We start from the raw sequence: 26,533 nt of genomic DNA on the forward strand, positions 1-26,533 counted from the left end.
AAGAACTACACATTAAGCATGAATTAGAGAGGAGGAAAAAGAAGTACCTGAGTTGTTAGTGATATTGCCAAAGAACTGAATCAATCAAAAGTTGCAGGTACTCACTAGATCATTAGGCTGGCCTTCAGATGTCTTGATTACTCTCATATCATTAGGTTCAGTCACAAACTTCTAATCCGATGTCGAAATGATTTCATGATCTTGCGGGTTGCCGGTTGAATATGGAGAAGCATTCCAGTGCACAGGCATGTCGGGCACATAACCTTTCCAGCCCTTGAGCAGTTTGAACACCTTTGAGTTGTAAGTGCCCGCAACGGACGATCAGAGCCACCGGAAATTGAAATTGCCTCAATGCTTAAAGAAACACCACTCGCAGAACATCGAGCACATGCCAAATATATGGTTCCAAGGCAGTACTTGCATCTTTTCTTTTCTTGTTGCTCAACATTGTTGACCTCAACCAACATTAACGCTGAAATGATGCTCACTGCCCCACCCGAAAAGGATGCCATGATGAGATCGACCTGACTTAGTTGCAGTGGCAAGTGCAAGTTGCATATAAAATCTTCATATGAGGTATCTCCCAATCCAAGTTTCAGCTCCAGAGATGGTGCAAGTAGGCCTCCAAAGACAATTATCCCAGATATAAATGCAAAGCTTGTCAAGTAGAGCTGCTTCAATGCTTTCATTGTCATATTTGGTAGAAAGGGTATAGATGATGGAATGTCTAGCATCTCATTCGTTGCCTCGCAGTTCTCGTAGATATGCTCAGCATTCCTTATGCATTGTTGTACCCTCAATCTCCTGACCTCTTCCATAAACAATAGATGCATCAGAAACTGCCCATTCCCCTCCTTTTTCTTCAAGAAAAAAAAAATGCGCATTCCAGCATTTACAATTGCAATATCATCTTCCCTCCGGTGAGCCTGCTTGAATTCTTTTACAAACTCAAAAGGCCTAGTCCATGGTAAGAAAATAGAGAGTAAAATTTCATTATGTCCCAGATCCACCTTGCAGTAACCCAGAAAGAAATCCTTCGCCAAAGTAGTTCTGAGCTTCCCTTTGCAATCCACAATACAAAATTTTGCTCCTGAGGCCATCCAAAGAGGATTTAAGTCTGATATTGGACTGGCAGTACAAATATTTCCACCAACGGAAGCAACATTTCTTATCTGTTTCCCAGCATACCATTTTAGCTGTTCAACAAACGCCTCACAGGATGAAATCGCATGAGAATCAAACTCTGCTACAACCTTCTTAAGAACTTGTAGGAGCACTGTAAGTCTTACACCAGCACCAATCTCCAGCCCGTTGTCCTCAATATTACCAATCACTAATTTTGCATATGGATATCTTAATTTAAGATCCAACACATGTTGAAGTCTAAGAGGTCGATACCACTTGAGTCCACCAAATCCACCCAAACTCAAAGGCACAATCTTTCTCAACAAAAGCTCTGGAGGAAAAATAAGCTCATTTTCACTATATGAGCTTCCATCCATGTCGCTGTAAGAAATACGTTGGTAAATGTTGGAACAGGTTATAAGTTCAGTGGATGTTCCATTATGGTTTACAGCATTTTCTCCATATGAACATGGTTTCCCAGTTGAGGGGCAAACAAAACCACCACCCGAAATGCTAGCAGAAAATTTAGTAGACATGGCATCATCTGTTTTAGCAAAAACACTGAATGCATCAATAATTGGTCTGTATCCTGTGCAACGACACAAATTTCCACCAAGGCTTTCTTCTATTTGCTCTTCACTAGGTGGCATTTCACTTGATCTCAATAATGCATACATGGACATGATAAACCCAGGAGTACAAAATCCACATTGTGAGCCGTGAGCTTCGGCCAAAGATTCTTGGATTGGATGCAAGCAATGGCGCCGATTCCCAATGCCCTCCACTGTTATTATGTGCATCCCTTCTACAGAATACAATGGAGCCAAGCATCCATTGATTGCATAATGCGCAGTTTTCTTCAAATGTGGATCATAATAAGAAACCATAACAGTGCAAGTCCCACAACCACCTTCACCGCAGCCTAGTTTTGTTCCTGTGAGATCTATATCTGAGATTTCAAGACTCCCTGCAATAAATCCACTCCGAGACTTTCTCCAAGCAACCAATCTTTTATGTGAAAAAAAATTTAGAATCCGCTGATAATTGCTAGCTTAAGAGGATGAGCTCGATCTATACAAATTATTAGCAATTCTTTGGAACAAAGATTAGATCTAACAGAGGAAAGAAATAATCAGTTGATTTTAAATTTTTTTGAGGCATGGATCTGAGGACTATTCGAAGGATAACAGCAGATCTTGGTTTAGATTGAAGAAAATCATGAATCAACAGATTTTTAACTTAGAAAACAAGATTTAGAGGTATGGATCTAGGGTTCCTAGAGGAGAAACAGATAGGATTTCACAATGAAATTAAGAAATGAAGCGAGAAAACGAAGATTAGCAGAGAAATAAAAGGGAAATACTGGCCGGAGTACAGCCGGAGGTTAATCGGAGTATACTGGATAAGAAGATGATCTGCCAGATTCTATGTTCGTCGGAGAAGATCGATCGGAGAAAAGAACGGCGAGATCTACTTTCTCTCACCAGCTTTCTCTCTCTTCTGTGTTCCTTTAAATTTCACCACCGCCATAGCCTTGCAAGGGGAAATCACCTTTTTCTGCCTCCGATCTGATGAGAAAACGAAGATTTGTTTGAAAATGCAGAAAATCTGAGAGAAAAGCCTCCGATCGGATTAGAAAATCAAAAAATCTGTTGGAAAAAGTAACAGATCTGAGAGAAAAGGGAGATGAAAGGTTCGGCTTTAGAGATAAAGAAGGAAGAGAGGCACGGCCGGAGGTTTGGACCGGAGCTCGCCGGAGATCCCGTCGGAGAAGGTAGGTTTGGGGATTTCTCTCTCTCTCTCTCTCTCTCTCTGCCGATTTTTCTTTTTTCTTTTAAAAAAAAAAACGAGCGAGCTGCTCTTATATAAGAGGAAAATGAAAATTTTTCCACCCTTATCAGCTTACTTGGACAGCCCTTTCTATGATAATCCACTCCCTTTTCTGGTTTACACTACGGTCTTCTCGCGGTTTGTTCGCTAAGCAAACGCACTCCGATTTCAACGAAATTTTATGGGGACCTAGCCGGGACCTTGACCTAGCTAAGGGTGGAGTTTGGGACCCTACCTAGTTGATTTAATGGGGTTTTGCGCAAAATCGGAAGGATTAGGGCACAGTCAAAATGGGGTGTCTACAATATGTAAGGGTTTTCTTCCATTGATTCTCTTTTGCTATATGTAAGGGTTTTCTTCCATTGATTCTCTTTTGCTATATGTAAGGGTTTTCTTCCATTGATTCTCTTTTGCTATATGTAAGGGTTTTTCTTCCATTGATTCTCTTTTGCTATATGTAAGGGTTTTCTTCCATTGATTCTCTTTTGCTATATGTAAGGGTTTTCTTCCATTGATTCTCTTTTGCTATATGTAAGAGTTTTCTCCATTGATTCTCTTTTGATATACTGGATGTGAATATTTCATATTCTTTGATTCTCTTTATACGCAATTGCTATAAGAGTTTCTATCCTTCTAAGATCCACAACTGATGAGAATCCAAGGGGGATCCTTTCTTTCAGACCCCATTCCTTTAAGATAAATGATTTTAAAGCTATAATTCTATTTTGTATCCTCGAAACTTGTTTCCGTGAGATATGTTTATGTTTAGGGTTTATCTTGTGATACCCTAATTCTGAATATGGACTGAGTTATGATATGATGACGGGTTGACGCGTTATAGTCCTCCATGTGCACGTGGGTAAAGACGACTCTAGAGAGTGTAAATCTAAAGGATTATGAGCCGAGGTATGGCTATGAATGGGCCGAGATATGGCTATGAATGAAAGCATCTATGCTTAATGAAGTCTATATATATAATTCTATATATAATTCTTGATATCAAGTTCTGTAAGTTTTCTCTATACGTTTGGAAAGTATGTTGTGCTTATTCTTTCTTTCCATGTTTATAATGTGAGATGTCCTATCTGCAACATATCATGTTCTTATGAGCTTGACAATTCTACATCACTTGTTGTTTATACCCTACTGGGCTATTTGAGCTCACCCCTTTTTCCTTGTTTTATTGTTCCAACCCCCAGGTGAAGTATAGATGAAAGATGAGGAATGCTAGAGTTGAATCCAGAACTGTTCTAAAGGACAAAAATGTTTTAAATATGTATCAACTATGTCTTGAATTAAGATGTAATAAGTTAGACCTAATTTCTGTAAACCCTCTAAACGTAGTTGTTGTATTTGAGATCTTGGGAATAATGAAAGTTTTTGAGAAAGATGATGTAATATTCTTCTACGCACCGAGTTGGTATTTCCAAAAATCCGGGGCGTTAAGTGCGACATCTACCAAAGAAATAAATCAGAGAATGTTGCATCTCCTGGTTTATTGCAGCCCCTACCTATTCCAGAGCGAGTGTGGACAGATATTTCGATGGATTTTATTGAGGGCCTTCCGGAGTCGCAAGGGAAGCAAGTTATACTTGTAGTGCTAGATCGCCTTAGTAAGTACGGTCATTTCCAGGCTCTTTCTCACCCCTATACAGCACTCGACGTCGCTTAGGTGTTGATGGATAACATCTTTCGTCTACATGGGATGCCATCGACAATTGTTAGTGACCGTGATCCAATTTTCACAAGTGCTTTTTGGAAGGAACTCTTCAAGTTGCATGGTACTAAGTTGTATTTCAGTTCTGCATATCACCCCCAAACGGACGGCCAGATCGAGGTTTTGAATCGTACTTTAGAAACTTATCTGCGATGTATGACAGGTGATCGGCCACGATAATGGGTCAAGTGGTTACCGCTTGCAGAATGGTGGTACAACACAACCTTCCACTCGGCTACTAAGGTTACTCCTTACGAGGCAATATATGGCCAACCCCCTCCTACATATATCCCTTTTGTACCAGGTGATGCAGTGGTTGCCGCTGTTGATACATCGCTTCGTGATCGTGATGCCCTCATACGCCTATTGAGGCATAATTTGCAGTCAGCTCAAAACCGCATGAAGAAGTTCGCTTATGCACATAGAACTGAGCGCGAATTTGAAGTTGGGGACTGGGTGTACTTACGTCTTCAACCTTTTCGCCAAACAACGGTGGCAGTACGACAGAATATGAAGCTAGCTTCACGCTATTATGGTCCTTTCAGGGTCTTGCAACGAGTTGGCAAGGTGGCTTACAGGTTGGAGATGCCGGAAGGGTCAAGCATTCATTCGGTCTTTCATGTTTCGCTCTTGAAAAAGAAGTTAGGAAGCCGTTTAGTGGCTCAGGTTGATCTGCCCCATGTGGATAACGAAGGTAGGGTACGATTGGAGCCGGTGGCTATCTTGGATCGGAAGATGGTTAAGCAGGGAAATCGTGCAGTGACTCAAGTCCTTGTTCAGTGGTCGAACACTTATTCAGAGGACGCCACATGGGAATACTTGCGTGACTTGCAACAACAATTTCCAGATTTTAGACCTTGAGGACAAGGTCGTTTTGAAGGGGAAGGGAATGATATGAACGTGGCAGCAGCAGGAATATTTTTAGCATTTTTTTTTATCCTATATGCAGCAGGAGTATTTTTACAGTTTTCTTTTCTATATTTAGTTGGAACTTAGTAGCTTTCTTATTTGAATTTTATGTTCGGTAGGAGAATAGAGTGCAGTAGGAAAGTCCTTTTGATAGAAAATAAGTTGTAACCTTCATTTTTGGGGCATGAATGAAAACAACTCTTTTCTTCTATTCTTCTTGTTCTTGAGGAAATCTCCCCGGACGTGAGATTAATTAAGTCTCTCTTCCAAGCGCCATATTACAATAGCTGTGAAGTAAATCGGATTTTGGGCTACAATGCCAAAAGGTTTTTCTTTCTCTGTTTTCTGATTTTTTATTTATTTTTATCTGTTTGATTCTATTGAATGGAATACAGTTGTTAACTCCAGTTTTCATGGAAACCTTTAGGCTCGATGAATCGAGGGCATAAGATAATTCAATCAAGGTGTTCTCAAAAGCAATGGATATGATCACGCATACATGGTAGAAGTGGGCCCAATAAATTTCTTTTGGTTTTGTTCTTCCAGTATTACAAGTTCGGGCTCTCATTGGGCTTGTTGGCTTATTGGATCCAAATTGGACCTGAAGTGGGCCGGGTTGAGTTAACGGGACATTCATTTTACATAAAAGAAAATGGTTCTACAACTTTTGATTGATCAAGCCTTCCTATCTTAGGGCATGATTGGATGTAGGGAAATTTTTTTAGTGAGATCAAATATTCAAAGTCCAATAAAAAAGCATTTTCTATCATTTCTTTTTTTTCCAAAGACTCCATTTCTTTTGACGTAGAATGGGTGTAAAACAAGATCTAAGCTTATTTTTAGTAGCCCAATATCTGATTTTCTCATCAAAGCCATTACCTCACCGTACACACTGTTGCTCAATGAAACAGATAAAAAATTCTTTAAAGATCGAAGCCTTGGAAGGGAGAAAAAAACCTCCTGCTGCCACTACATCAACAACAATACAAAAAAATACGTCCATTTTTACATCGAAAAAACGGAGCCACCAGCTCCTTTCCCTTTTTGTATTCTCAATCCAAGCACAAGTAAACCCATTCTTTTCCCTTTCTTTTAGGCCACCCCACACAGTCGTTTTACCCCATCCTACCTGCGGTCAACCATCCTTTAGTTACATCCTAAAACTAACCCAAAATCCCCTCCCTCCTTCAACCCCTCTAGTTATTCTTTAACATATTGTTAACCAACCTCCTTCTCAACTCAACTCAACTAAGCCTTTGTCCCAAACTAGTTGGGGTCGGCTACTTTTAACCAACGTCCTTGACTACCCAAAACCGATTTACCCCCTCTAATCCATCTTGACATAATTGCCCAATTCTTGAATATAGCCAATGACCCTCGTCCTTTCAACCACTTCTTTTTTTTCCCTTAACCTCACTAGTCCTACCATTTTTCGGATATGGCGACTGCGAAGTCGAGTGCTTGCCATGGATTGGTGCAATTGAGCATAATATAGATAAAGATGGCCTGAGCCACGCCGAGGCAATTAAGTGTGCAAAAGCAACCGTTGGCCTTCATGCCAGATCATTCTTGATAAAGATGGAATGGGAGTGATATAGATCGATGCATTCACCCTTCAGTGGTTGGTATGAGATGTGTGATCTCTTTATCAGAGAATCACACCGTTACGTATCAGGAGTCTTTAAAAATTCAAGATAAATTGAGATGTGAGAAAGCCCAGAAGGCCAAAGATTGTGCAAGGAGAAAAGCTGCGTGTTTTCTAATCCAAAAGACATGGTGAATGTACCAAGCCAAAAGCGAATTTAAGAGGTGTGTCACAATCAAGATTCAAAGTTGGTGGCGTCAAAAGATCATCTCTCGAGTTGATTGCTTGTGCACAAAATATGCAACCAAGAGCCTAGATCACTCGACGAAGCATCGTGAAGAAATTCTTAGCTGTTAGTGCACGAGTCAGTGGTGACAGACGGAAAATTAGCCCATCTCTACGACAATGCCTTTCATTCCGAGTAAAGTGAAGGATACGTTCTACCTCAACTACCCATGATCAAAGAGTTTATTAAGGCCTTGATTTCTAGTCGAATCAAGTCCAGCCTTCTGTCCACACATGCTGGATTACCAAGCAAATGGAAGTACCTGATTTGATGGAAAGGATTTCAATTCGAAATCGAAGCGAGCAATTCATCCGTATAGATCTATGCCACAACGGGTCTAAACTTGAGTGCGAGTTTCATTCAAGTGGGAGGGACTGACGTAGGATACTAAAATCAGTATATTTCTTCTTTTTTTTGTCAATACGAATATTATCTTTCTTTCTTTATGTTGGAGTTCCACGCAAAAGCAAATAGTCCCACATCGGTAAAGTGATGGGGATGGGGATGGGGCTGGTTTATAAGGGAATGGGCTCCCTCCCTCCAACAGCTAGCTTTTAGGGGTGAGTTCTACCCGGTTTGATTCCCTACAAATGGTATCAGAACTGCGGCGTGGTAACTCCCAGGAAGATCTCCGTAACCCCGGTGTGCCTCCGAGGACGGTGGAATTCCCTTGGAGAAGATCGCGTGGTTCCAACGTAGCCGCTGCGTGGAGGGGCGAGATGGTCCACGTTGCTTCCGCCTGGAGGGGGAGATTGTTGGGGTTCCAAGCAAAAGCAATAGTCCCACATCGGACATGTGAGATGGATGTGGATGGGTTATATGGGAATGGGCACCCTCTCTCTAAGAGCTAGCTTTTAGGGGTGAGTTATACCCAGTGTGATTCCCTACAAATGGTATCAGAGTTAGGGCGTGGTAACTCCCGGGAAGATCTCGGTAACCACGGTATGCCTCCGAGGACGGTGGAATTCCCTCGGAGAAGATCTCGTGGTTCCCACGTAGCTGCCACGTGGAGGGGCGAGATGGTCCACGTTGCTTCCGCGTGTAGAGGAAGATTGTTGGAGTTCCATGCAAAAGCAAATAGTTCCACATCGGTAAAGTGATGGGGTGGGGCTGGGTTATAAGGGAATGGGCACCCTCCCTCCAATAGCTAGCTTTTGGGGGCGAGTTCTACCCTGTTTGATTCCCTACAAATGGTATCAGAGTTGGGGCGTGGTAACTCTCGGGAAATTCTCGGTAACCCCGGTGTGCCTCCGAGGACGGTGGAATTCCCTCGGAGAAGATCTCGCCGTTCCCACGTAGCCGCCGTGTGGAGGGGGAGATTGTTGGGGTTCCACGCAAAAGCAATAGTCCCACATCGGACATGTGAGATGGATGTGGATGGGTTATAAGGGAATGGGCACCCTCTCTCTAATAGCTAGCTTTTAGGGGTGAGTTCTACCCGGTTTGATTCCCTACACTTTATATGGTAGAGTTATAGTTACTTTCTTTATGTATAGAATTCTAGGATATATTATATGATAATGTAAATCGTGAGGGGAACAATCAAGAATATTTGAACGAAAGCTTCTCTCCTATCTCTTTCTTCTTTCCTAGCAAATTTTAGGGTTCTTCTTCTTCTCTCTTGTTTCCTAGTGGGTTCTAAGATTCTTCTTCTTCTCCCCTAGTGGATTCTAGGGCGAAATTCTGGATCGTATTGCTATTCTCGTTTGATCCAAAGTTTCCAGAGCGGGAAGCGGGAAACATGAAGGGTCGGGGAAAGCACCAGGAGAAGCACTGGAGAATCGCCGCGGAAGCATGACGGGGAAGCACGATTCCCATTTCGAGGAAGTGCGATTCCCACTTTTTGGTGAAGCGCCGAGATTCCCGATTCGGAATCGCGATTCCCTGCTGCAGGAGAAGATTCCAACTTCCTTGGCTTGATCCACTGCGTTACTCAATCTCCTAGCTCTCTGGATTTTCCGCAAATTCTGGTGGTTTTTTCTACTCAACTCCTGCCACACTTTGATTTTGTTACCTCCGGTGGGAGGAAATTGAGAGTCCTTGTTGTGTACCTTTTGTGCTGATGTTGTGTTCTTGAGTGATTGTTCCTTAGTCTTTTGAGCAAAAAGTGAGGATAGATGGGGGGTATATATATGAAGGGAATGGAGACTTTTGTATCGGTTCTAAGAAACAGGTGTTAAAAAGAAAAAGAAAGAAAAAAAGTTGCTACATGTGTGTATTGGGTTTTTAGGGTCGATCTTCTCCTCAACTTGTCCTTGTTTACCCCTATCCCCATCTTTGATTCTCCATCTCATTTCAACCTAGTTGTTAGAGCGATAGAGAAAGATGGACTGGACACTTTTGTGAGAATGATATTAATATTTGTCTATACCCGACCCCATCCAAGTTTCCTCAACTTGTCCTTGTTTACCACTATCGATCCCCCATCTTTCATTCTCCATCTCATTTCAACCTAATTGTTAGAGAGATAGAGAGAGATGGACTGGACACCTTTGTGATAATGGTATTAATATTTGTCTATAACCGACCCCACCCAAGTTTCCTCAACTTGTCCTTGTTTACCACTATCCCCCATCTTTTATTCTCCATCTCATTTCAACCTAATTGTTAGAGAGAAAGAGAAAGATGGAATGAACACTTTTGTGAGAAGGGAAATGTTATCCACACTACTGTATTTTGATGAGGACACTCCTCACTTAATTAAAAGTACGGTATGGCCCCCACCATAGAATGATCCAAACCGTCCATTAGATGGGCCACAGCCTAAATAGGTTGTGCCCCAAAAAACATTTCCATAGGTTGATCCTAACCCTCCGATTTATAGAGGGTTAGGATCAACCCTCTATTTAGGTGTGGCCCATCTAATGGACGGTTTGGATCATCCTATGGTGGGGGCCATATCGTACTTTTAATTAAGTGAGGAGTGCCCTCATCAAAATACAGTAGTGCGGATAACATTTCCCTTGTGAGAATGGTATTAATATTTGTCTATACTTGACCCCACCCAAGTTTTCTTTACTTGTCCTTTTTTTGAAGGGAAATGTTATCGGCACTACTGTATTTTGATGAGGGCACTCCTCGATCACTTAATTAAAAGTACGGTATGGTGGGGCCCCCACCATAGGATGATCCAAACCGTTCATTAGATGGACCACAGCCTAAATAGGTTGTGCCCCAAAAAACATTTCCATAGGTTGTTCCTAACCCTCCAATCAGAATGTTAGAGGGTTGATCCTAACCCTCCAATCAGAATGTTAGAGGGTTGATCCTAACCCTCCATAGATCGGAGGGTGAAGATCAACCTATGGAAATGATTTTTGGGAGACAACCTATTTAGGCTGTGGCCCATCTATTGGACGGTTTGGATCATCCTTTGATGCGGGCCATACCGTACTTTTAACAAAGTGAGGAGTGTCCTCATCAAAATACAGTAGTGCGGATAACATTTCCCGAGAAGGGAAATGGTATTAATATTTGTCTATACTTGACCCCTCGCAAGTTTTCTTTACTTGTCCTCCTTTTTTTTAAATGGAAAATTTTCTCCCGTCCATGTCAGGAGAGATGCCAACCGTCTCTCCTTTCAACGAACACAGTTTTCTTTACTTGTCCTTATTTACCCCTATCCCCCATCTTTGACTCCATCTCATTTCAACCTGAGAGAGAGAGAGAGAGAGAGAGAGAGAGAGAGAGAGAGAGAGAGAGAGAGAGAGAGAGAGAGAGAGAGAGAGAGAGAGAGAGAGAGAGATGGGTTCTAAGGAATGGAGATTGGCCCTCACATAGATAGTGAATGGAGACCTTTGTATGGGTTCTAAGGAACAGGTGTCCAAAAAGACGAGAGAGAAGAAAAGTTGCTACATGTGTATATTGGGTGGTCCTCCCCACAACTTGTCCTTGTTTCAAACCAGGGTGGTATTAAAAAACTAGCAAATATTTGTTTATGGTATCAAAAAACTAGGGTGGTATTAAAAAACTAGCAAATATTTGTTTGTTTATGGTATCAAATTGTCAAGAGGCAAATATTTGTTTATGGTATAAAAAAACTGTCAAATATTTGCCTCTTGACAATTTGAAAAAAAAAAACTGTCAAATATTTGCCTCTTGACAATTTGATACCATAAACAAACAAATATTTGTTTATGTTATCAACATTTTCGTTATTATTTGGAAATCTGTCAATGTCATGGCATTTCCTAGTTATCTTTTATTCTCCATCTCATTTCAAACCAGGGTGGTATTTATATATATTGTCATGCGACGAGAGTGAGGTCTTGGTAGTTATTTGTTTGAAGGGGCATCCGAGAGGGTCATCTATAACCTTTTCTAACAAAGGGTTATAAGAAAGTCGTGATTCTATCTATTTTATTAGCATATAAGTTAAGTTGAAAGCATGTCATGAATGGAATTATTAAGGACATCTTATAATTCAGAGATCAAAAGATTTCCTACTCAAATTCCAATCCAAACCCATCACTAACCACACATAATTTGTCTCAAAAAGTACCTTTTCAATGACCTTTGCCACTGCCAAAGAGAACAACAATTATATAAATGTTTTGGAAAAACCCTAAAAATGTATTTCCATAGGTTGATCCTAACCCTCCGATCCTAACCCTCCGATCTGAATGCTAGAGGGCTGATCCTCTATAAATTGGAGGGTTAGGATCAACCTATGGAAATAAATTTTAGGGCACAACCTATTTAGGCTGTGGCCCATCTACTGGACGGTTCGGCTCATCCTATGGTGCGGGCTACACCGTACTTTTAATAAACCGAGGAGTGCCATCATCAAAATACAGTAGTGCTGTTCCCATAATATATTATGCTATTCAAGAGATATTTAAGAATTTTATAATATGCTCTATAAGCGTCAGGTCGGATTTTGGGTTTTTAGTTTTTTTTTTTACCCTTTAAACCCGACATGAGATTGGGTTGAGTTTTTCTTCCCAAAACCCGACCCAACCCAAGAGCCAAGACCCATGATTTTAACCGGCTATGTAAGGCAACTTTAACGTCTTGCGTTAAAATAGATGTTAAAGCGGGAGTGGGCGGATTTATCAGCACTAAAAAATAATCGCTTATATTAGCAGAAACATGCTTGATAAAATCAAGGAACTATGATCATTAGATCAAGGTGTTCTCTACGGCATTTGGCGGCACTTATAGTTGCAGTTCATATCAATGGCTCAGATAAACGTATACATGGTAGAAGTGGGCCCAATAAATGTCTTTATCTCTGTTGTCTGATATAACAATTCAGAGCTCTAAATGGGCTGAACACATCGGCTTATTAGATCAACATTAGCCATGAATTGGTTCCGTGCTGGTTACAGTCCATTCATTTTACACGAGCACTTTGGTTGGGCACAGCCCATATAATTTCGCCAAAATGGATATCCCATCCATTATAAAGGGCCATAAAAATCATCTACTAAAGAAACGGACTCCAACCCAATTGGACTCGTATAATTAGGTGTAGTTCCTTTTACTATTGGAATCATAATTGCCCAATAATCAGTTTTGGACATAATCAACTCTCCATATCCAATCCGAACAGGCCTAATTAAGCTGAGGATTTTCAGCTCCTTAAGTGTCTCCCTCCTTCTCTCTTCCCTCGAAGGCATTGCTTCTGCCATGTAGCTAGTTAAAGAATTGAAGAAGAAACTGAGAGATTAAGAATTGAAGAAGAGACTTACAAAGACTTGGAAATGGAGTTGTGTGTGGGGTGGATAGGGCCATCGGGGGCGAGGTAGAAATAGATTTAGAAAAGGAATACGTAGAAATGGTGGAACCACAGAGTAGAGGTTGATCCTAAACCTCCGAAATAATTTTTGGGGCACATCCTATTTAGACTGTGGCCCATTGCCCATATAATGGACGGTTTCGATCATCCTATGATGCGGGTTTAATAAAGTGAGGAGTGCCCTCATCAAAATACAGGAGTGCATTTCAAAATTGGTTGTATGTGATACCACCCAAAAGTTGGGGTTTGGTTTATTAAAGTGAGGAGTGCCCTCATCAAAATATAGGAGTGCATTTCAAAATTGGTTTGGTGTGATACCATCCAAAAGTTGGGGTTTAATAAAGTGAGGAGTGCCCTCATCAAAATACAGGACTGCGTTTCAAAATTGGTCTTATGTGATACCATCCAAAAGTTTTTTTAATCTAAAAAAACATTTTTTATCTAAAAAAACGAAGATCTAGCCTCCAATTTTCCCTTCATTGAATGCTTGTCTTTCTTTGTACTAGTGGGTCTAACCGTGCGATGCACGGTTTGGGAGTAAATTAGGATTGAAAATAAAATAAAAGTTGATTAAAGAGCAAATCAGATGGCTTGAAAGAGATAGTGAAAGAAAAAATCAGAATTTTAACACCTAAATAGGTTAAAATCAGTTTGGAATAAGAGATGGTGAAAGAATAAATTGGAAATCCAATAACCAATTTCCCAATCACAAACTGGTCTCAAATTCATTAACAGAAAGGGCTTAAATCTACATTTTTAAAATATCTGAAAAATCCTATCTTACTATAAAGTGGGTGAGCATTGAAAATTGTGAGATATTTTCACTCCCCCCTGCATGGGGAAAGTGCTCTTAGATAATGATGTGACATATTTTCACTCCCCCACGCCCGCCATGTAATCTAGGGGGAGTGATTTGACGAGATATAAGGGGAAAATATCATCACCCTTTTTTCGGTCCTCTATCGGAGTCTTTCCATTTTCTCGTCCTCTCTCTCTCTCTCTCTCTCTCTCTCTCTCTCTCTCTCCTAGGGGTGTAAATGCATATTCGGAAATTCGATTACCGTCTGCATCTGAATCCGTTTAAAGCGAATATTATCCGAATCCGTTTCAAGCGGATATTATCCGAATCCGTTTATGAGATATCCGGCTCTTAGCGGATGCGAATCTGGTAAATGGTATATCCAATCCGTTTAACATCCGAATCCGAGAAGTAAATCCTTTTTATTTATTATTAATAATATCATTAATATTTATTTTTAGTAATGACACACTATCTTTTGTTTCTATAAGAAAAGTGAATATTCTTTTTAGAAAAAATATATAAAAACAAAAATAGCCCAAACCCATTCCATCAAAATAGCCCAAACTCATTCCATCATATACAAAAAAAAAAGGGAAAACCCAAAGACCACTATCATCCATCCCCATCGCCTCCCTCTCTCTCTCTGCCTTTGTTTTAAAAGGAAGAAGATGATCTCATATATTTTAGGGTTTGAGAGTTAATTTTGTGAAGAGAATATAGAGGTCTAGTTTTAAGGTTTGGAAAATTCATTCGAGTAAGTAGGAGAAAAAAGATAAAGTGCTGCAATAAAATGTTCGAATTTACCGGATAAACGGATATGGATAATATCCGAATTCGAACAATATCCGACGGATACGAATTCGGTAATAGATATTAAATATCCGTCGAATCCGAATCCGAATCCGAATTCGGATAATGTATACTGTAATCGAATTCGGATATAGCCATATCTGCTCCGAATTTGATCCGTTTACACCCCTACTCACACCTTTATATGGTATGAAAAGAGATCTTTCTTGTATGTGGGATTTTGCTACAGAGGATTGCAAGAAGGAACTTTCTTGTCTGTGGGATTTTGGTATTGAGAATTGTTTTTGTTTCTTTGCGTGGGCTAGTCAAGCATTGTTTTTGTTTCTTTGCGTGGGCTAGTCAGGAAGTTACAAGTTTGTTTTTTTAGGGGAAATGTTATCAGCACTACTGTACTTTGATGATCTCACTCCTCACTTTATTAAAAGTACGGTATGGCCTGCACCATAGGATGATCCCAACTGTCCATTAGATGGGCCACGGCCAAAATAGGTTCTTCCCCAAAAATTATTTCCATAGGTTGATCCTAACCCTCCGTTCTGAATGTTGAGCTTTGATTGAGGTTTAGGATCAACCCTCTAACATTCACATCGGAGGGTTAGGATCAACCTATGGAAATGATTTTTGGGGCACAACCTATTTAGGCTGTGGCCCATCTAATGGACGGTTTGGATCATCCCATGGTGCAGGCCATACCGTACCTTTAATAAAGTGAGGAGTGCAATCATAAAAAAACGGTAGTGCTGATAACATTGCCCCTTTTTTAGACAAAACTCTATTTCTCTTTAGTTGCAACTAGGGGTGCAACTCGGGTCGCGTTGAGGCCAATCCGAACCCGACCCGACCCGAGTTCCAACCCGACGAGGTTCAACCCGATCCAACCTGAGATTTTAAGCTTAGAAAATTTTAAAAAAAAATTTATTAAAAATGCTGAGTTCACCCGGGTCGGGTTGCCCAAGTCCCCCACCCGAACTCAACCCGCCCGAGTTGCACCCGTAGTTGCAACGTTGGTTTCGTGACTGGGCACTGGGTTTTACCGATATTCAACCCAAGCACCCAAGGCTTTTTATAGAATATTTTCCGTGGAAACTATGATCTCCCATAATTTTCCTTTCACTAGATCCAAACACTCCCTTAAGCCATGCCAAGAGATCACTACTTTGATACGGTCGGTTCCCTTGGTCATTCTTCAGGAGAAGTCCCGAAACTGAACTAGCGGATTGATAGGATCATTTCTAACCTAGACCTGGCAAACGGGTGGGTCGGGCCGGGTCAACACGCGGGTGATGCGGGTGCGGGTCACATGGGTCGGGTCAGGAGATGACCCGCATTTTTGCGGGTCAGAATTTTGGTGACCCGCGCGGCCCGCGGGTGGGCCGGGTCAACCCGCGGGTCACCCGCAAATTGAAACAGTAGTTTATTTTGGAAAATATTATCACCTGATTTTGATGAGGGGGGTATAGCCGGCACCGTGGGATGATCCAAACCGTCCATTAGATGGCCCACAGCCTAAATACGTTGTGCCCCAAAAATCATGTCAATAAGTTGATCCTAACCCTCCAATCTATAGAGGGTTAGGATCAAGTGATCAACCCTTTAACATTCAAATCGTTGGGATCAACCTATGGTGCTAGCCACAACTATTTATATTCTATGGTGCCAGCCATAACCTATTTAGGCATCAAACCCTTAAAAAATAGATTAGCATGACAAAATCACCTAGAAGAAAAAGCCATCTAACTAGATTAGCATAACAAAATCACCACCCTTTAAAAAGCCAAGTGACTTGCGGGTGCCCGCGGGTTGACCCGACCCGACCCGTGTTTTTTTTGCGGGTTGGGTCACCCGCGGGTTAGTTTTGACGGGTCACTAAAACTCAGACCCGTGCCCGCAAATTTGCGGGTGGGTCGGGTCGACCCGCAGGCACGGGTCCCATTGGCTTCACCGAGATCGGATAGCGCATAAGAGGGCATTTTCTCAAATGAGAAGATTCTCTCTCTACACTCTAGAGCATGACTCTGCTGCTAATTGTGCCGCGGTTAGGCCTGCAGCCAGTAAATTGAGAATGTTGAGTTTTTTGACATCTCGTCAAATAATTCAACATTCTGGATGATGCTAGCCCGGCTAAATGCCATTGAGAACACCTTGATCTAATGATCGTAGGCTCTTGTTCCATCAAGCATGTTTCCCCCAAGAAAATATAAATGACTAGTTTCATACCAACCTAGAAGCCGATGGTATAAAAATTTGCATCCATATTCTCATATATACACAAAAAAAGAAAAAAAATACTTTTTATTGAAAATGCAGTTCATATATAGGAATTCATTGTACACAATCAAACAGAACAAAATTTTTTAAAATCAGAAAAGAGCAAGTTATAGGAAGGAGGGAAAAACCTCCTACATGGTAGCCATTATCTGATTTTCTCATCACAGCCATTACCTCACCATACACACTATAACTCATATACAGAGATACATTCTACTTAATCGACACCCACTACCTGAACACAAATTCTGTTTTTCAAATCCATTCTACTAGCTTATTTTGGCCCTGTTGGGATTAGATTTGGAGAATTGATTATGCCCAAAACTGGTTAATGGGCACAAAATTAAACTCAATTAAATTTGAGTCCAATAGTATGTTTTGGAATCAAAATCAATTATCGAAATCTAAAATGAACAGTGACTTAAAAGTGGCAAAGAATTAGATGGCAAGCGATTAGGACGAGAATGGTGAAGATAAGCCAACCCAACATCATCACACCCATGTATATATAGCCCATCGTGGTGGTGCAGTAGAAATTTAATGGTCTTCCTTCCTCTATATCCGCTTGGATTGTCTCTGTTGCTTGTATGTATTTGAAGACGATATAAGTGAGTGAAAAGTAGCACATGAAGGTTGCAGTTAGAGACAAAAAGGAAGGGAATCCACCATTTTTCACATGTAATGGAGGTTCCTTTCTCTGCAACTAGTGTCAACAGAGCAAATTGGTACGTAATGTAAATAGTAGTCACCCAGTAAGCCCGGGATTTGAGCTCCTTAAGTGTCTGATTTGTTCTCTCTTCTCTCGAATGCATTTCTACTTGGGACATGTTTGCCTCTGCCATGGAGTTGAAGAATTGAAGAAGAAACTGAGAGATGAAAGAGATATTTGGTAATGGAGTTGTGTTAGTTTGTGGAAAGGATGCAGGGGTTTAAATATAGTAAGGTTACAATCGCAAGAAAGATAGATAGAAATGAACTTTCTTTAAAGGTAATGCCCAATGAAAAAATTTCTTTGCCAGTAAAAGGATGGCTAGACACTGCCACAAAAGTGACTTCTCACTTCAGGATCTTAACATTTGTTTAGGGAAATCCTTATAAGCACTTCCACATCCTTATAAGCACTTCCACATCTCATGTGGAATCTTTTGCTTTTGCATGAAACCCCCCAACAATTTTTTTATTCTAATTTTTTATGTCACTGCCAGAAATGTCTGTAAGGATCTTCAAACATTTGTTTATTCTAAGTTCTCTCTTCTTTAAGGATTTTCAAACATTTGTTTATTCATTTTTTTTTTGGAATGGCAAACATTTGTTTATTCATAGACAAATTAATATGTAACTAAAAGTCTAAATAATTTGGCTTTGAGCTCTGTCTTCTTCTCTCTTTTTTTTCCGGGGAAGAATAGCGGATGCTTTAATAGTGTATAGATCCGGGCACACACACACATGAATGCTACACCGAAGACCGCCCTTGCAAAAGCCCAACAGCAAGGGCACCCCATTGGATCCACCTCCCTGCTGCAAAAAACGTTTAATTTCGCAAATTCAGTAACATTATAAATGTGGCTGGGTGATGTGGATCCAATAGTGCGCCCCTGCTTCTAGGTTTTTACAAGGGTACCCATCAGCTTAGCAATCCATTTCATCTATTAAATGAAATGGACTCGTAGTGCCTAATTGGACTCGTATAATTACGTATAGCTACGAAATTGGACTCGTAAGCCACTAGATGAAGAGCCCATTTAGAAGTGCTAATTCGGTTGGATTAGACTTCATTTAAGAATGTGGTTGTCCCTTGAATCAATAAGAAAATAAGTGCTAATTTTCATATTAATGAATAAACCGAATGAAAGAAGAGCCACTTCTTGCTCGCCCCTAAACCGCACTATGCCCGCTTCAACAAATGAGTGTGTATGGTGAACCATGCAATCTGGTTAGATGCGTCGGATAGAGGGCTAGCATTCAAGTTTCGGCCTTTCTAAGAGACCCTTCTAACTTTTGAATTTTCGAAAGGGGTCTAATTTGAAAAACAGAGTGAGTGTTGAGGTAGTGGCTGTCGATTATGTAGAATCTATTACTGTATATGAGCAATAGTGTGTATGGTGAGGTAATGGCTGTGATGAGAAAATCAGATATTTTTTATTTGTTTGATTGTGAAGAATGAATTCCTATATATGAACTGAATTTCCAATGAATAGTATTTTACCTTTGGTATGAAAATAATAGGGGAAAAATGTTCGATGGATCACGAGCCTACGATCATTAGATCAAGGTATTCTCAATGGTATTTAACCTGGCTTATGATTGCACTTCAGATCAACGGATCTGATCACGTATACATTGAAACCATCAGGCCCAGGGCCTTGTTTCCTTCTCCTTCCAAACAATTTCTTTAATTTCCTCATGCGCGTAATAGGACTAATAGCAAGGTGTTTCTAAGAATCTCTCGGCCAAGAAGGCAAGAAGTCCAAAAAAGTTGTTTCAAAAGCCGAGTCAGGCTTGGCGTCTGATCCTAACATCTCTCTTTAGTCTTATCCAGCGATGATTTTTTCATCCCCCTTAAGATAATTCGCCCCCCTTGTAACATGATTTTGATATTAGCACTACTACGTTTTGATAATTGCACAAACTCAAGCTTCCAAGTTATTATTAAAACAGCTGTCAACAGCTATTACAGTTCCCAAAAAGCTCTCAGAATCCAATTAACAAGAAAAAGACAAGCTGAGTTAGTGCAATTATCCAATTGTCTCATAAAGCTGAGTTAGCTGCCTATTTAAATCCCTTCATCATTCCCACAACAAACACAACTCCATTTCCAAATTTCTCTCACGTCTCTCGGTTTTTTATTCAATTCTTAACCCTATGGCAGAGGCGTTAGAGAGAAGAGACAAGGGAGATACATAAAGAGTTGAAAACCTGGGCTTACTGTGTGGCTACCATTTACATCTGCTACCATAATTTCAGATAAAGGAGCCTCAATTACCTGTAAACATTGGTGGATTCCTTTCCTATTTTTCTCTAATTGCAACCTTCATGTGCTACTTTTCTAAAATCCGCGTGTCGAAACTGCCCCTAAGAGATGCGACACAGAGTGAATATTTCAATTCGGCTCGGGTGAATTAACGTGGCGATATAGAGGGAATATTTCAATCCACCTCAGGTGTGGCCGGGTTGGGTTTAGGTTTTAAATGTCCAGTTTAGGGTAGTGACTAATTTTCAAGATTGTAAAACACAACTTAATTTTAAGTCATCAGGGACATAAATTTAAGAAGGAAACTGCCATGGGATGTTTGCCTTTTGAGAATTCTCAAAGGACCATGGAATTTTGTCATGGAATCGTCCTTTTCGTTTTAGCTGTTTTTTGGAATTCTCAAAGGACCCTATTTATATAATTGTTTGAAAAAGGAATAACTTTACTGACTATGAAAAAGGAAAGATTGTAAGCTAGCTCTCACTAACAGAAAGCTGGCACGTGAGAGCACGGATCAAATTATATGAGTGGGCCCAGTGCACCCTCATGCGTGAGAACCCGGATCAATCAATGGGCCCAATGCACCCTCATGCCTAGGATTTTCCACAAATGGGTGACGGGATGTATTACTTGTACAAATCTTTCCATTGTCCCCACTCTGCTTCATATTCTTACAAGTCTGACTCGGGAGATTTGAGGGAATTCCAGTTGAGATTTTACCATAAAATCAAGTCCGATTCAGGTTGATTCCAATTCATTTTTTTTAGGAAAAGCCCAACCCAAATTGTTCATCTGATGGGCCACCACCATGCTTCCCTATTAGCCATTTAGCCTGAAAATGTTGGATCAAACATGTGGGCCACACTTATGTCGGTTACCAATTATGTGTAGGCAATGGAACCCAAACCAAATCTTGAATTTTATTCCCTATCTATAAGTGCTTGTTTAAAGCACATGATTGTATCAATGAAAATCATATGAGAATAATCAAATCCCAAAATTATATACACCTTTATAAAACCCATGAACCCAATTAATAAAAAAAATAAGAGCCCTCCATTAGAACAATAAAAACCAAGAACCCAAATAAATAATTAAAAAAAATGCTCCAACACTGAACTCAGGAGGATGATCATAGGCAAGAACTCAAGGAATTAAGGCCCTGTTCGTTTTAGATTTGGAATTGCAATGCGATCGGATCTCCGGTTGGTCAACATTTAACGGCAGCAGTAACAAAAGGACAAAAGGACAAAAGGTGAAATCTGAGACGGGGTGGGGAAGACTTGCGGCAACGGATGCAACAGGGCCCTGCTCACAAATCACAAGGGACAAAAGGTGCCGGCCCGGTCGGAATTTAAAAAGTTGTAATTTTATATTCGTGTCGGAATTTAAGGGAAATCTCCGGTGACCCCGACTGCTGATGTGGAAGTAACACGGTTGTTGGGGGTAACTTCGTAATAAAATGTAATTCCTTGGGTTTATTCCCATTTCTTTCTTTCCGTTTGACAAAATAGGTGAAGGTGGTTTCCGTCTTTCCGTCTCATCAAATAGGACAAAAATGTTTGACAAAATAGGTCAAGGTGGTTTCTTTCTTTCCGTCTCATCAAATAGGACAAAAGTGTGCCGTATGGGTTTTGGAGTTTAGAGTTATTTGATTTCCTTCCACCGTGAGAGCTGTATTTGTTCTTCTGTAGTATTTATTTTTGTCTTGTAGTGGTCTCTTGCAAAAGTGACTCGTGAAATTGTCTTTACCCAAAATTGCGTGGGAAATCCCTTTTTCTAATTTTAAACTTAAAAAGTTAGCTCCATAATAAATTCCCAGCTACTGTAGGATAATTCGCACCCCTGTAGACATCAAAAAGCTTTAAATTCACAGCCACTGATCCTACAGACACACTACTCCAATTCCAAATCCCTCTTCCTCTGCCAGTTTCTCCTTCAATTCTTAATCTCTGCCCACTCTCATTCTCTTCTTAAATTCTTAAACTCCATGGCAATCATCATGAATTGGAGAGAAGAGAGAACAAGAGTGGCATGCAACGAACTGAAATCCTGGGCTTATCGGATCGCTTCCCTTTACATCACCTTCCAAGGTGGTCTATTGACGATGATTGCAGAGAAAGGAGCCACCATTACATGTAAGTGCTGGTGGATTCCTTTCCTTTTTTCTCTAATTGCAACCTTGATGACCTACTTTTCACTTATTTACATCATCATCAAGTACATCAAAGCAACAGTTATGATCCAGGCCGACATAGAACAAGGACAAGCGGTGAGATCGCCATTCGATTCCACCATCACACGCTACATATATATGGGTGTGATGATGCTGGGTTCGCTTATCTTCGGCGTTCTCATCCTCATCGCTTGCCCTCTAATTCTCTGTCACTCTTAACGCCACTGGTCGTTTTGGATTCTGAGAACTGATTTTGATTCCAAAACATATTATTGGACTCGAATTTAATTGACTTTTAATTTAGAGCCCAATAGTCCATTTTTGAGTCACATAATCAATTCTCCAAATCCAATCCCAACAGGGCCTCTGTATGTATTTTTGGTTTTTGATCTATAATGTATCTCTCTCTTTATTGTCCTCTGTGATTTGTGGGATTTTGCTTCTTGTTGTTATCTCTTTACTAAACAAAGGTATCAAAGCTGTGTCTTTGATCTCTTGATTTTCTACATGATGATGTTGCTGGGTTGGCTTATCTTCAGCATTCTCATCCTACTCGCTTTCCATCTAATTCTCTGGAACTCTTAACGCGACTGTTCGTTTTTTATTTTGAGAACTGATTTTGATTCAAAAACATGTTATTGGACTCAATTTTAATTGTGTTTAATTTTGAGCCCAATAGTCCATTTTTGGGCATAATCAATTCTCTAAATCCAATCCCAACAGGGCCTTTGAAAAACAGGGTATGTGTTGAAATGTCTGTCAGGTGCAATAGATCTTCTTTTTTTCTTCCTTACAGGGCCTTGCTCTTTTCTGCATTTTTTTTCTTTTTTGATCTGTTTGATTGAGCAAAAGTGTGTAATGTGAGGAGTTTTTTTCCTCCTTCCTAGAAACTTACTATGTTTTTTTTTAGGTTTTTGACCTGTTTGAGGGTGCCGAATGAATTCCTTTGTATGAACTGCAGTTTCGTAAAACACCGCCAAATTTTAGACAGAAGATCTATTAAAAAAAGGGCGCTGATATTTCCTCCGCCCCCTTGTGGGCAATTCCCCCCCCCCACCCCCCATGAAATTTATCGAACAATAGCCTGAAATTTTCAGGCTAAATGGCTAATAGGGAAGCATGGTGGTGGCCCATCAGATCAACAATTTGGGTTGGGCTTTTCCTAAAAAAAATTAATTGGAATCAACCTGAATCTGACCCCATTTTATGGTAAAATCTCAACGAGAATTCCCTCAAATCTCCCAATTTATTGGGCCCACTTCTACGGTGTATAAATGATCAGATTCGTTGATCTAAACTGCAACCATAAGCCCCGCCAAATGCCGTTGAGAACACGTGTGTAAAATTAAACACGTGCAACGAGGAAAAAAGACAACAGAGGATGTAAATGGGATTTATAGTAAGGATGAGGATACGATTGTCCTTTTCTGTGCCCTTATTTTCACACCGATTATATAAAAATTTGCACCTGTATTCCCATTTTGACACAAAAAAAGAAAGGGATAATTACATTTACACGCCCTCTAGTTTCTGACACATCCACTTCCACCCCTATAGTTTAAAACGTGACAAATACACCCCTGTAGTTTCAATTTGTTTAAGGTTTGCCCCCTCAGCTGAAGGTTCGTCCATAGATTGAAGGGTTAGGATGATCCGATGGAGTTGATTAGACTTCATTCAAGAATGTGGTTGTCCCTTGAATCAATAAGAAAATAAGTGCTAATTTTCGTATTAATGAATAAACCGAATGAAAGAAGAGCCATTTCTTGCTCGCCCCTAAACCGCACTATGCCCGCTTCAACAAATGAGTGTGTATGGTGAACCATGCAATCTGGTTAGATGCGTCGGATAGAGGGCTAGCATTCAAGTTTCGGCCTTTCTAAGAGACCCTTCTAACTTTTGAATTTTCTAAAGGGGTCTAATTTGAAAAACAGAGTGAGTGTTGAGGTAGTGGCTGTCGATTATGTAGAATCTATAGTCAGATCTTAGGCGTCCATTTATATACTTTTGACGTCACTGAAATGACGTTGCTCTTTTTTTGTATTTAACGGAGAACTTACTGGATAAATCGGATATGGGCTTTGTTCTTGTCTGATTTTTTTGATATGTTTGTCTGTGGGGAATTGCTAGCGTCCATCACAAAAGGGTTTTCACATCAGACCAGCCACCTTGTTAATGAAGACAACAGCTTTTGCCTCCATTCACGAGGTGGCTGGTCTGACGTGCAACAGACCAGCCGTGAAAATCCTTTTGCGATGGACGTTAGCAATTCCCTTGTTTATGTAGGTTGTATTATAGAAGAGGAATAACATATTGAAGGGGAACGTTGCGAAAAAAAAAAAAAAAGGCAAAAAAGAAAAACAGCTGAAAAGGCGCCCCTATTATCTTCCATAATTTTCCTTTTGCTAGATCTAAACACCCCCTTGTGGATTATGAAAGAGTAAATTGAGAAAATTGATTTATTTGATGCTTGGGGTTCAGCAAATAAAAAGTCTAGTGGGCCCACAAAATTTTACATATTGGAACCTTTGTTTATTTATTCATTAGGGACCCAACTTTGGCTGGGCCATGTCACTAAAACTCCACAGCTGGATGGTCCTAGCCATAGATTACCACTAAAAGATGCTTGGAAATAATATATCCAACGGTCCACATCCAAAAAATCACCTATCAAATAAATAAGATACTTCTAAGGGAGGCTCATGGAGCCCACTAGATGAAGAGCTTAGATCAGTAGATAGTGGCCTTGCCCACTTAGAAGTGCTAATTCGGTTCGAATAGACTTCATTAAAGAATGCCGGTGTCCCTCGAATCAATTAGAAAACTAGTGCTAAGTTTCAGTTTAATGAATAAACCGAACGAAAGAAGAGACGTTTATTGCTCGGTGCCTAAGGCTCACTGTGATCTGTTTCAACCAATGAGAAGTTTGGTTTTTCGGATAAGTCCCAAAAAAAAAAACTCTCCTCATATTTAGGACTTGTTTCATTTTTTTTCATGTCAGCGGCCCACAAAACTCTTCTCCCTCTGTTTCCAAAACACTTCCCTCCCTCTCCATCTCCCTCTCCCTCTGTGACTTAAATAGAGGAGCTGTGTGTTTGGTCTCCGTTACACAACCCTTGCGTCGTACTGCCCGGACATGAACCAGTGGCCTGATAAATACTTTTATAGCCGTGATGTCTACAATCCTACAAACCTGGGTTTTACCCCTTACTAGAAGAGAAAAAAACCCTAAATCTCAAAAGGGTTTTGGTGGATTTTGAGGAGAATTTGGGAGCTGAAATTGCAGGGGTTCTTGAGGGGAAGGGGTTGGGGTTTAAATAGAGGATATGGAGGAAGAGATGAGTGGTTAGTTTAAACTGTAAACGGAGGTCCAATAATTGAAGAAGAGGAGGGTAAAATTGTAAAAATGAGACCCTGTTAGATTTGTCTTTACAGGGGACCATTTAAGCTTCTTTGACCTGTTTTTCTTAAACATGGAGGAGTATACATTTTCTTAAACATGGAGTTTTCTACTGCTAAGGCAGGCCGGTGGGACCAATCCGACCCATGTTTAACCTCCATCTTTAAGAAAATGCATATATTCTGGGTAGAGAAACATGTTTCACTAAAAAAATAATCTGTTCGTGGGACCAGGCTCTAGACTCCAATTGGAAATTCGTTGCCAGAATAAGATAACCGTGATCGCACGGTTTGGGAGTAAATTAGGATTGAAAATAAAATAAAAGTTGATTAAAGAGCAAATCAGATGGGTTGAAAGAGATAGTGAAAGAAAAAATCAGAATTGTAACACCTAATTAGGTTAAAATCAGTTTGGAATAAGAGATGGTGAAAGAATAAATTGGAAATCCAATAACCAATTTCCCAGTCACAACCCGGTCTCAAATTCATTAACAGAAAGGGCTTAAATCTACATTTTTAAAATATCTGAAAAATCCTATCTTACTATAAAGAGCGTGAGCATAGAAAATTGTGAGATATTTTCACTCCCCCCTGAACGGGGAAAGTGCTCTTAGATAATGATGTGACATATTTTCACTCCCCCCCCCCCCCCCCCCCCGCCATGTAATATAGGGGGAGTCGTCCCCTCTCTCTCTCCCTCTCTCTCTCTCCTTTATATGGTATAAAAAGAGATCTTTCTTGTATGTGGGATTTTGCTACAGAGGATTGCAAGAGGAACTTTCTTGTCTGTGGGATTTTGGTATTGAGAATTGTTTTTGTTTCTTTGCGTGGGCTAGTCGAGCATTGTTTTTTGTTTCTTTGCGTGGGCTAATCAGGAAATTACAAGTTTTTTTTTAAGGGGAAATGTTATCAGCA

The 26,533-nt window shown here is 40.4% G+C and overlaps 3 pseudogenes; all 3 read right to left on the bottom strand.

Annotated features, from left to right (window-relative positions):
* Window positions 1-161: 161 nt before the first annotated feature.
* LOC143886047 (protein ORANGE-LIKE, chloroplastic pseudogene) lies at window positions 162-818 on the bottom strand (annotated as a pseudogene).
* A 1-nt stretch (window position 819) lies between these two features.
* On the bottom strand, window positions 820-2,655 carry LOC143886048 (xanthine dehydrogenase pseudogene; annotated as a pseudogene).
* An 8,329-nt stretch (window positions 2,656-10,984) lies between these two features.
* LOC143886976 (U6atac minor spliceosomal RNA) lies at window positions 10,985-11,043 on the bottom strand (annotated as a pseudogene).
* Window positions 11,044-26,533: the final 15,490 nt, after the last annotated feature.

Source organism: Tasmannia lanceolata, unplaced genomic scaffold (assembly GCF_043159265.1).
Source record: "Tasmannia lanceolata isolate RefF3 unplaced genomic scaffold, GAP_Taslan_0.1 ptg000011l, whole genome shotgun sequence".
Lineage (NCBI taxonomy): Eukaryota > Viridiplantae > Streptophyta > Magnoliopsida > Canellales > Winteraceae > Tasmannia > Tasmannia lanceolata.